At 43.9% G+C, this 11959-nt stretch overlaps 1 long non-coding RNA gene across 1 annotated transcript; it reads right to left on the reverse strand.

The window, feature by feature from the left end:
• Positions 1-886: 886 nt before the first annotated feature.
• On the reverse strand, positions 887-10803 carry LOC134737951 (uncharacterized). Its single transcript, XR_010123423.1, has 5 exons — positions 10660-10803; positions 10359-10449; positions 7586-7648; positions 6999-7101; positions 887-4334 (listed from the first exon to the last, which is right to left on the reverse strand). It is a non-coding gene; the product is annotated as an uncharacterized LOC134737951 (long non-coding RNA).
• Positions 10804-11959: the final 1156 nt, after the last annotated feature.

An 11959-nucleotide genomic window follows, 5' to 3' on the forward strand; every position in this document is an offset into this window, starting at 1 on the left:
GTTCCACATCTTTTCCTTTTAGCAATATAAAATAGCTTTTATATTGCCAAGATGAGCCCTTCACTCTTCTAGAACCTTTGCATTTAGGAAGGTGTTTCCTCAAGGTAAGATACAGTAGGCATGGAAATAATCGATTAGCATTTGTGCAACTAAATGGCCCATGGAAGTTGTCCAGATCAAAGATTAGTCTTCCCAAATTTGCTTTCCCTCCCTCTTTTCAAATAAAACCATTTTCAGCTTTGAAGTAACAATATTTTCAGAGTCTGTATATATCTGCCTTTGTGAAATAAAGCTGACTTGGCCTTTGGGTACTGTTTTTTAGATACATTCCTGAACTTCATTTGTTATTATTTTATAATATATTTTCTAGTCTTCAGAGTTAGAATATGCTAACTGTGCAAAATCAGTTGGGCTAATTTTATTCCTATGCTCCAGAAAAAAATTACTTAGCTAGGAATTATCTGTTCCTTAAAAGTTTGAAAGAGGCTGGGCGCAGTGGCTCATGCCTGTAATTCCAGCACTTTGGGAGACTGAGGCAGGCAGATCATTTGAGATCAAGAGTTCAAAACCAGCCTGGCCAACATGGTGAAACCTCGTCTCTACTAAAAATACAAAAATTAGCTGGGCATGGTGTTAAGTGCCTGTAATCCCAGCTACTCAGGAGGCTGAGGCAGGAGAACTGCTTGAGCCCAGGATGCAGAGGTTTCAGTGAGCAGAGATCACACCACTGCACTCCAGCCTGGGCAACAGAGCGAGACACTGTCTCCAAAAAAAAAAAAAAAAAGTTTAAAAGAATGTATCCATAAAACTTTATGGGCCTGGCATTTTGATAATATTTTCAATTTATTTCATTGATAATATTCAGTTCTGTGTTTGTAAAGTCAGTTTTAGTCATTTATACTTTAGAAACGCATGTAGCATGTTCATAATTCTCTTCAGATGTTTTCTTTTTCTGGTCATATATGCTGTTGGGCAGGAGGTTTGCAGCCCCCATGCCAGTTGAACTTGGGCCTCTGTGATCTAAGAGCAGAGCTGCAGGCAAGTTCATCCCTCCCGTGTCTATCAGCAGCTTCCCCCTGTGAAGAAAAGCTGAGCCTGTTACTCCTCCTCTTAAAACACTGTAATGGCTTGATGTTGCCATCAGGATAAAGCCCAAGCTTTTCTCACAGCAGAGAGGCCATTTTAGGTTAGGCCCCAGCCAGCCCCTCCTGCTTGTCTCTCAACTCTTTTCCTAACCTGTTCATATAAACCCTCCTCAAAGTAAACTTCCTCCAGGTTCCTGATGCCTGGCCTTTGCCGCTCTGGGCCTTGGTGCATGTTGCTTTCACCTGGGTCCTCCAATTCCTCTAATTAAGCCCTGCTCAGCCCTTGGGATTCAACTCAGAAGCCAACTCCCCCAGGAGGGCTTTTCTGACTGACACTCACATGGTTATGCACCCTGTGTCTGTGCCTCCCCAGCCTCACCCTTCTTCTGCTCTAGCACTTACACTAATTATTTTAATTGCCCCTTTGGTTCTTTGTGTTTGTCATTAGATTGGAAATGGCAAGGGCAGGGAGGGTTCATAAATTACCTGACTTTGTGTCCCAAGCACCTGATGTAGAACCTTACACAAAGTCCTTTTTATTGAACAAATTAATGAACAAATACAGGTAAGCATGCCTGTCTCACTAGTATTAAGCCTACAGCTGAGCACACAGTGGTGAGGTGTGTAGATTGTACAGCCAGACTTAGGTTCGCTTTCCAGCATCACCATTTGTATCCTGTACCATGTCTCTGTGCCTCAGTGGACACCAATGTGAGAAGTGAAGGGAATGATGCATATGAAAAGCTACATCCTCAATGGAAGTTTTGTGTTGCTATGATATGGATCTCAAGTACTAGACTCCGTCACTAAGCAAAATGAAAGCTTGGCTACCCAGTGGACAAAGTCACTTGTCTTTTTTTTTTTTTTTTTTGAGATGGAGTCTCACTCTGTCACCCAGGCTGGAGTGCAATAGTGCAATCGTAGCTCACTGCAACCTCCACCTCCTGGGTTCAAGTGACTCTCCTGCCTCAGCCTCCCGAGTAGCTGGGATTACAGGCACCTGCTACCATGCCTAGCTAATTTTTGTGTTTTTAGTAGAGACGGGGTTTCACCATATTACCCAGGCTGGTCTCAAACTCCTGACCTCAACTGAGGTCTCCCTCCTCGGCCTCCCAAAGTGCTGGGATTACAGATGTGAGCCACTACGCCTGGCCCAAAGTCATTTTTCTCGCCTCAATACTTGAAGAATTGTTTATCCTCTGATAGAGAGGGTTGCATGATCTTTTTGAGGGGAATTGACCTTTTGCCCTTGATGATTCAGAGTAAATATTCTAGTGTTCAAGGAGAAAATCAATCTGATTCATTTGCACTATTATAAATAGTACTATTGTAGCCAGCAATAATATTGTCCAGAATTTTAGAGCTGATGGATTGATGTGCAAAGCTTAGGAAGCAGCTACAAGACCTCATTGCATAGACCTGTGTTCCTATAACAGTAGCCCACAAAATCTGAAAGCTAAAGTGTCTGCAGCAGAGCATTGCACATATGACCTGGAATCAAATGCGCCCACATCATAGGCAACATTCAAGGGGCTTTACCAGGTTGGAATGCTTCCAGATGTTATTCATTTAGTGGACAACTTGTTCTATATAATTCAAAGACAATTTCCCAGGTGTTCTCTGAGCACTGAGAGCAGTGAGCACGTGGATGCTTAGGTCTCTTCAGGCCATGTGGAAGAGAGTTTTCTTCCATGTGGCTTTGTAGGTTGTCAAATTGTAGCATGAATCAGAATCATCTTAAATGCCAACAGCAGCTCCCCACTCCCACGTGAGGAAAGCAAGGACTCTGCAACTTTATCAGCTTTCGTGAGTTTCTGATGCAGGCACTTCCAGCCACTCTTACAAGAACATCTCGGTAGAGGTTTATCCCCAGGAGGATGCATGTTCCACAAGTCAAGGATGGTGGAGTGGAGTTGGGAGCCTTGCGGCCTGGAGGGTTGAGGCTGAGACCCTAGGATGTCACTCTGTTGATCTCTAAGCAAAGTGTAATAGACCTGTAATCACCAGAGGTTACAACACACAGGACTCTACAAGCCAGGCCACATGGAACAGCAGATGTTGACTCACAAGTAAGAGGTCTAGTACCAGATAGAGAAAGTAAGGCAGAGGAAAACTTGTTGAAAAGTTAACAGAAGGTTTTCTTTTCGTACTTTTTCTCCTAAAAACTGGGATTTTGAATTTTGTCACTAGGGTGGCTGGAACTTAAAATTTTTACTTTATTTTCATGGATTAGCCCAAGGGGCAAAAAAATGAATGGAGGAGTACCATTGCTGTGACTACTGAGACTGAGCCAAAGCTGCCGAGTGGAGCTAGGAAACACTGTCCTGCAGAGTCCCACTGACTCGGGCCAACAGAGCTGTATTTGCCTATCCTTGGGAAATTCAGGGAAAATGACAACCTGTATTGGCTGATCACTTTTGATTTTCAGTCCCTCCCAGCTAGGACAATTCAACCACCAAATGAAGAGTCCAGACACAGCTCAGAGCTCATAGTTTGGTATCTAGAGATGAGGATCCAAATCTGGCTGCCTTACTGCCTTGCTATGACCATCATCTGGGAGAAACTGATCAATTCCATTGATTTCAGTGGCACTAGAAAAAAAGGTTTCACTTCTTGCATCTGAGAACAGATACCATGCCCCCAAAAACCTCAACAGAAAGTCCCAGCTGCCTGTCTCATGACTGCTGGCCCATCCAGTGGCAGTCAGTTCACTATGGCTTGAAGAATTCCAACAACTGACTTGCAAAGGAAACATGCAATTTCCCAGAGACAGACCAAATTGCATGACCAGAAAATATGACTAACATAGACATAGAATTAATAAGAGAAAGAGAAGTAAACTTCAGTTAAAACCTAACGAGGAGGAGAAGCATAATGAGGACATTTAAGAAGATACAATTAGAGCATTAAAAAATGAAATTATGGAACTGAAAAGTATGATTTCTAAATTTAGACATTCAGTGTAGAAATTAAAGAGAATCATTACTTCTGAAAATCAAAATAGCATTTAGTGGGATCCCCATAACCCAGAGCAAAACAAAACAAAATATACTAAATACCAAGAGAAATACACAGATACAAGACAGAGAGGACCCTTTAGGTAGAGACTTAAATTGTCTAGTAATAGGATTTCCAGAAGGAAAAAGGAAGACATAGAAGAAAACCAAAGACTTGCTTCTTTAGATTTAAACTACTTCGTAGTCACAGGTGGGTAAAATGAGAAGACGCATTTGCAGACAAAGAAGTGTCCTAAAAGAAGAAAATGGGAAAAAATTAAATAGGGTTAAATTTTTTAACCCAAAGGATAAATTTAATGGTCATCAGCCAGAAAGAACAAGTTATTGACAAAGGAAAGGGAGTTAGACCATCGCTGGACTATCGGCAATACTGAAGGTTACTGGGGGGAATGTGATAGGAAAATCTTATATCCACTCAAAATCTTATTATATGAGGGCAAAAATAAGGTATTTAGGGGCTTGTAGCACCTCAGAAAGTATACTACCCATGTACTCAACCTGAGGAAATTAGTCAAGAAAGTACTTAAGAAAATAAGGGTGCAAGGAGGCCAGGCGCAGTGGCTCACGCCTGTAATCCCAACACTTTGGGAGGCCAAGGCGGGTGGATCACCGGAGGTCAGGAGTTCTAGACCAGCCTAGCCAACATGGTGAAACCCTGTCTCTACAAAAGTACACAAAAAAAAAAATTAGCCTGATGTACAAAAATTAGCCAAAAGTACAAAAAAAAAAAAAAATTAGCATGATGGCGGGTGCCTGTAATCCCAGCTATTCAGGAGGCTGAGGCAGGAGAATCGTTTGAACCTGGGAGGCAGAGGTTGCAGTGAGTGGAAATTGTGCCATTGCACTCCAGGCTCGGCAACAAGAGCGAAACTCCACCTCAAAAAAAAAAAAAAAAAAAAAAGAAAGAAAATAAGGATGCAAAATTATAGCCAGATAAGAGGAATAAGTTCTAGTGTTCTAAAGAATTCATAGTTCCTATAGTTCTAGTGTTCTATAGGATCCCTATAGTTAACAATAATATATTACACAGTTTCAAATAGCTAGAAGGAGGGTATTAAATGTTTCCAACATGAAGAAATGATAAATGTTTGAGAGGATGGATATGCTAATTACCCTGATCTGATCACTTTACATTATGTATATTAAAACATCACTTTGTACCCCATGAATATGTACATTTATTATTTGTCAATTTAAAATAATAATTTTTTTTTTTTTGAGACGGAGTCTTACTCTCTCGCCCAGGCTGGAGTGCACTGGCACGATCTTGGCTCACTTAAACTTACACCTCCCAGGATCAAGCAATTCTCCTGCCACAGCCTCCCAAGTAGCTGGGATTACAGGCATACACCACCACACCTGGCTCATTTTTGTATTTTTAGTAGAGACAGGTTTTCGCCATGTTGGCCAGGCTGGTTTTGAACTTCTGACCTCAGGTGATCCACCTGCCTTGGCCTCCCAAGGTGCTGAGATTACAGGCGTGAGTTACTGTTCCCCCCCTAAAATAATAGTTTTTTAAAAAAACTCAGCAACAGGGAAAGACAAAGAATACAAGAAAACAACGGTGAATAATGAACCTCGTAATTGTCATACTCTAAATAGATGCTAACGTGACATGGAATAATGAGAATTTTAATTCAGATGAGACTTATTATGGAGGAAGATTTAATAGCCTTGGCTAAAATTCTAAATTATCTCAAAACACAGGAGTAGGGGTGTGAAAGAAGAAAGTGGAGGAGTAAAAGTGCTTTCAAGCTTTGTTGAGGTTTGTGAATTGTGAGGGAGGGGCTGCAACGCCATTCTACAGTGTACAACAAACAACTTTACAATTGCTCCTGGCTGGGGCCGGTGGCTGACACCCATAATCCCAGCACTTTGGGAGGCTGGCGGGTGGATGGCTTGAAGCCAGCAGCTCAAGACCAGCCTGGACAACATGGTGAAATGCCATCTCTACTGAAAAAAAAAAATACAAAAATTAGCCAGGCATTGTGGTGCGTGCCTGTAATCCCAGCTACTTGGGAGGCTGAGGCAGAGGTTGCAGTGAGCCTAGATCGCACCCCTGCACTCCAGCCTGGGTGACAGAGTGAGAGTCTGTCTCAAAAAAAAAAAAAAAAAAATGTTGTTCCTTAGACATGGCTGTTCTAAAAATCCTTGATCTGTTCTTCCATCAAGGATTTCTTATTGGCAGTTGCATCCTTTCTCTCTCTCTCTTTGGCCTCGAAGTTTCCTTTCCCTACCTTCCAAGCTCCTCCCCCTTTTTCTGTTCCTACCCATATTCGTCTCACTTTTTACACAAGGAAAATTAACTACAGATTGCAAATTTAGGTTCTGTGCAGCTCTGGGACATGCAGAGCCTTCAAAGTCCAGTTCCAGAATGTGGGCTTTATCGTGAAGGCAGTAGGAAGTAATTGAAGGTTTTGTGTGTTAGAAAGATTTCTCTGGCTGCTATGTGGAGGATGGATTAGAGAGAATGAGCTTGAAGGCATAGACACCCAGCAGGAAGGTTGTCGCTCTAATCCTAGTGAGGAATTCTGTTTCTCCCCCATTCCTATGACCTAAATGTGGCTGAAACATTTTCTTTTTAGTTTTGTGCAGGTCGGATGGGAACGTACCACTCTCACTTTCTACAATGGGAACTCTTTAATGTTTCATACCAACCCTAAGCCTTCCTTAGGAGGGGCAGGCTGCCCAAAGTCACAGGAGGCTGACACCTAAGAAAAAGTCCGGTCCCGGCGCAGTGGCTCACACCTGTAATCTCAGCACTTCAGGAAGCTGAGGCAGGTGGATCACTTGAGGTCAGGAGTTCAAGACCAGTCTGGCCAATATGGCGAAACCCCATCTCTACTAAAAATACAAAAAATTAGCTGGGTGTGGTGGTGCATGCCTGTAATCATACCTGAGGAGGCTGAGGCAGGAGAATCACTTGAACCCAGGAGGTAGAGGTTGCAGTGAGCTGACATCGTGCCAGTGTACTCCAGTCTGGGTGACAGAGCAAGACTCTGTCTCAAAAAAAAAAAAAAAGTCCATGTCACGATCACAGCCCACTTCATTTGACTTCCTGACTTCACTTGACTCCTCCAGAACGTTGCTCTCCAATCTGCTCCTGCATATGACTGGCTCTCAGTCCTAGTGACTTTATCTCCCTGCTCCAGTTTCCCACTCACTCAGATTTGATGACCAGCTTGGTATTCCCTGCTGCTTCCTAACACTCAAAGTTTCATTCTGTAGTATGTTGAATTAAAACATTAATTGAGTTCATAGCCTCATCAGGTCTATTGCAAAAGTTATGGCATTGATCAGAAAGAAGAAGTCAGCCTAGAAGAATTGGTTTGGGGGAATTCATGTGACTCAGAGTATCCCAAGTCCCAGTGAGCCTCTCTTGCCAGCAAATGCAGCTCTCCCTCCTTTTCCTCTTCTGTCAGGGAACCCACCTTGCCACAGGGAGTTACCGTTGCCAATTCTCTTTATACCGGGCATTCTTACCATCTCTGATTGCCTCCAGAGGACAGCCAGCATGCCCTTGGGGATCCAGAATGAAGAAGGAAGCTAAAACATCAAAAGGATGTTAAGCATTTGCTCATTTTTATTAGCAAAACCCTGGAGAATGCCTGTGAGCATAAGGGCTGGACCAAGGAAAGAGGGACATAGATAAAGGTGAGGCAAAAAAATTTTTTTTTTTTTTGAGAGGGAGTCTTGCTCTGTCACCCCGGCTGGAGTGCAGTTGCTCGATCTCAGCTCACTGCAACCTCCACCTCCCAGGTTCAAACGATTCTCCTGCCTCAGCCTCCCGAGTAGCTGGGACTATAGGCGCATGCCACCACTCCAGACTAATTTTTGTATTTTTAGTAGAGACGGGGTTTTGCCATCTTGGCCAGGCTGGTCTTGAACTCCTGACCTCTGGTGATCCACATGTCTCGGCCTCCCAAAGCGCTAGGATTACAGGCGTGAGCCACCACACCTGGCAGGTTAGGCTAAATTTTTTAATATGGTATTCTTTCCAGAGATTTTGGATGAAAATGCCAGCTCCAGCAGCTAGGAGTGATTCTAATTGTTTTTCTCAGTTGGCTGACAGGAAACTGTGATTCAAAAATAGACCATACCAAATGAAGCCAAGAGGCCAGAAATTTCTGCCTACGATATAGAGGAAAGAATGCAAAGACAGGAAGATGGGGACTTGGGAATGGATTTATCATATGTGAGTCACCCATCTCAAAATTATGCCCCTCTAGGCCGGGCATAGTGGCTCATGCCTGTAATCCCAGCACTTTGGGAGAATGATGTGGGCGGATCACCTGAGGTTGGGAGTTCGAGACCAGCCTGGCCAACATGGCAAAACCCCGTCTCTACTAAAATTACAAAAATTAGCCAGGCATGGTGGCAGGCACCTGTAATCCCAGCTACTCAAGAGGCTGAGGCAGGAGAATCTCTTGAACCCGGGAGGCAGAGGTTGTAGTGAGCCAAGATTATGCCACTGTACTCCAGCCTGGGCAACAGAGCAAGACTCCATCTCAAAAAACAAACAAAAAAAATCATGCCCCTCCAGTAAAGACTAACAATATACTCATATCACCAAACCATTGAGAACTGCATTGGTACAAGGAGAGCTAGAATCTCTGTAAAGCAGTTGTAGGCCATGGTTGCAAATGGGATGAAGTGCACTCCTTATGGGATGACACAGTCTCCCTAATTCCAGTAAGGGTGATGGAATTGGGAGTAGAACACACAAGCAAGGCCAAACATCAGCACTTCATTTCGAAGGCATGGAATCTACAGTTGTCGTAACTGCCAAAGATACTTATGTAGTCATCTGAATAGTCTGACTCTTTGGTGGTACCTAATTACGTAAACAGAAGATCCAGAATTGAAACAGATGGGTAGCCCACCACAAGGTTTTATTTGATGTGTGAAACCAAAAAACTCCAAGTTTGGTGATAAGAGGCCTTACTTGAACCACCACCATAGAGTCCTGCCTCCTCACTCAATTCCCAGGTCTGATTAATTTCAGAGACTCTGAGCCCCTTAAATAAGAGGAAAGGCGCATATCCTCAAAAAAAAGGCTGTGGTAACATGACAGGTATATACTCGGCCTCCTCCCCCTCAACTTCTCCAAATAGACAGCTATTCATAGGGGTAGATGTACACATAGGGAAGGAAAGTATCTAAACCTTCGGCTTTGAAATATTGGGAGACTAGAACGCTGTCATGGATTACCAGTCAGTGGCAGCCTCATGATAAGATTATAAAGCTTTAATTCCAATTAGTCTCACAATGGGCTCTAATAAGACCCCAAACTCATCTTGTGGTTGAGTGTACAATTGGAATAAATAAGTTCAACAATTGGGATAATTTCCAAATTGACTCTCTAACCCAAGTCATGAGGGCTATTATGGTAAGAAAAGCAAATTAAGCCTTTAGAGCAGCACTGTCTAACAGAAAAATAATGTGAGCCACATGTCTAACTTTTTTTTTTTTTTGAGATGGAGTCTCGCTCTGTCGCCCAGGCTGGAGTGCAGTGGCACAATCTCGGCTCACTGCAAGCTCCGCCTCTTGGGTTCACGCCATTCTCCTGCCTCAGCCTCCCGAGTAGCTGGGACTACAGCCCACCACCATGCCCGGCTAATTTTTTGTATTTTTAGTAGAGATGGGGTTTCACCGTGTTAGCCAGGATGGTCTTGATCTCCTGACCTCGTGATCCGCCTGCCTTGGCCTCCCAAAGCACTGGGATTACAGGCTTGAGCCACCGCGCCCGGCAGTAGCTGCATTTTTTAAAAGTAAAAAGAAACAGGTGAAATTAATTTTAAAAGCACAGTTTACTGAATCCATGATATCTAAAATAGTATCATTTCAATATGTAGTCATATTTTTATATGAAGTCTTCAAAATATCATCCAGGCATGGTGGCTCATACCTGTAATCACAGCACTTTGGGAGGCCGAGGCAGGCAGATCACTTGAGGCCAGGAGTTTGAGACCAGTCTGGCCAACACGGCAAAACTCCATCTCTACTAAAACTATAAAAATTAGCCAGGCATGGTGGCACGCGCCTGTAGTCCCAGCTACTAGGGAGGCTAAGGCATGAGAATTGCTTGAACCTGGAAGTTGGAGGCTGCAATGAGCCAAGATCGCACCACTGCACTCCAGCCTGAGTGACAGAGCAAGACTCTGTCTCAAAAACAAAAAACAAAACAAAAAAAAGCTAACAGGACTTGGAGGCCAGATGTACCAGGTATTTTCAATGCCTTGGGTAAGATACATACATGCCTGAAGTGAGAGTTGAGCCCAGGAGTCGAGGTTGCAGTGAGCTATGATTACACCATTGCACTCCAGCTTGGGTGACAGAGCAAGACCCTGTTTCAAAAAAGAAAAGAAATGAGTGTTAACATCGTTCATTATTACATCTAATAACCCACTGAGACAGGTTTTCATTCTCATTTCCTCAACTATGGGCTCTGCTGGTTTAGAGGTCTTAGTAACCAATCAAAGAATATTTCCATCAGGAGACACGAAAATGATAACACTGACATCTGGGCAGATTTGAATTTGATAATTCAGTCAAACCTCAGAAATTGACTGGTAGCCATAGAGGAAAATGAGGAATGGAGAATCTTTCTGGATAGAGTCTTGGGCCTGGGACTCCCTTGTAGGAGGCTGATAACCCTGCAGGGTATCTTGCGTTGTTCCTCAGGTTGGTTTAGGACTCTTAAAGCAAACCACCCTATTTTGTACTTAAAGCTTGCACCGGGTACTTTCCCAAGCCTCCAGGCCCAGGAATGACACTGTATTGGGAAATGAGCTAATTAACCACATCCCTTCTTCCTAAGCCAACTCCAGGGCAACTGCAACATCATCATAGAAGTTGCACAGGTCAATGGCCAGGTGCAGTGGCTCATGCCTGTAATCCCAGCACTTTGGGAGGACAAGGCAGGCAGATCATGAGGTCAGGAGTTGGAGACCAGCCTGGCCAACATGGTGAAACCCCATCTCTACTAAAAATACAAAAAATTAGCCAGGCGTGGTGGCAGGCACCTATAGGCCCAGCTACTTGGGAGGCTGAGGCAGGAGAATGGCCTGAACAAGGGAGGCAGAGCTTGCAGTGAGCCGAGATCATGCCAGTGCACTCCAGCCTGGGTGACAGAGCGAGACTCCATCTAAAGAAAAAAAAATTAGCTGGGCATGGTGGTGTGTGCCTGTAATCCCAGCTACTCAGGAGGCTGAGGCAGGAGAATCACTTGAACCCGGGAGGTGGAGGTTGCAGTGAGCCAAGATCACACCACTGCACTCCAGCCTGGGCAACAGGGCAAGACTCCGTCTCAGAAAAAAAATAAAATCAAATCAAAAGACTAGCTTTCCAACTGAGAAAAGAGACCATGGCTTGAACTCCCCAGGCTTCCTATTATTTATTGCCAAAATCGTAGTCCTCCTTTTCTGAGAGTGAGACCATGTTCTGGTAAGTTCTCTGCATGGAGGAGCACAGAATCTGAGTTTGCTGAGAGTAAGCTGAGAACATGCCCATCCTCACTCTTCCAGTTAGTCACTCTTCCTCCCTCTGCAGGACTATGTGAAGGAAAAGAGGAAAATGGGGGTGAACATGTCTGCCCATACTTTCTCCCCTTCTCCATGACAGTATGAAGAATAGGGAACAAGCCTTCTTCCCTCTCCACACTGCCTTTCACATTGCAACATCCTCTGAGTCTATCAGGGGCCATCAGCTGATCTGGCAATGCAATCCATTCTGATGGGAAATGGGACAGAAGGGACCTTTTTTCCCTTTAAACATCATAGTTGACAGACAATGGTCTTTGCTGCCTTCTCTAGAATAGTAGGTAACATGGCAATCATATAGGAGGGAAGACAAGTA

The sequence above is a fragment of the Pongo pygmaeus genome, chromosome 13, assembly GCF_028885625.2.
Source record: "Pongo pygmaeus isolate AG05252 chromosome 13, NHGRI_mPonPyg2-v2.0_pri, whole genome shotgun sequence".
In the NCBI taxonomy this organism is placed as follows: domain Eukaryota; kingdom Metazoa; phylum Chordata; class Mammalia; order Primates; family Hominidae; genus Pongo; species Pongo pygmaeus.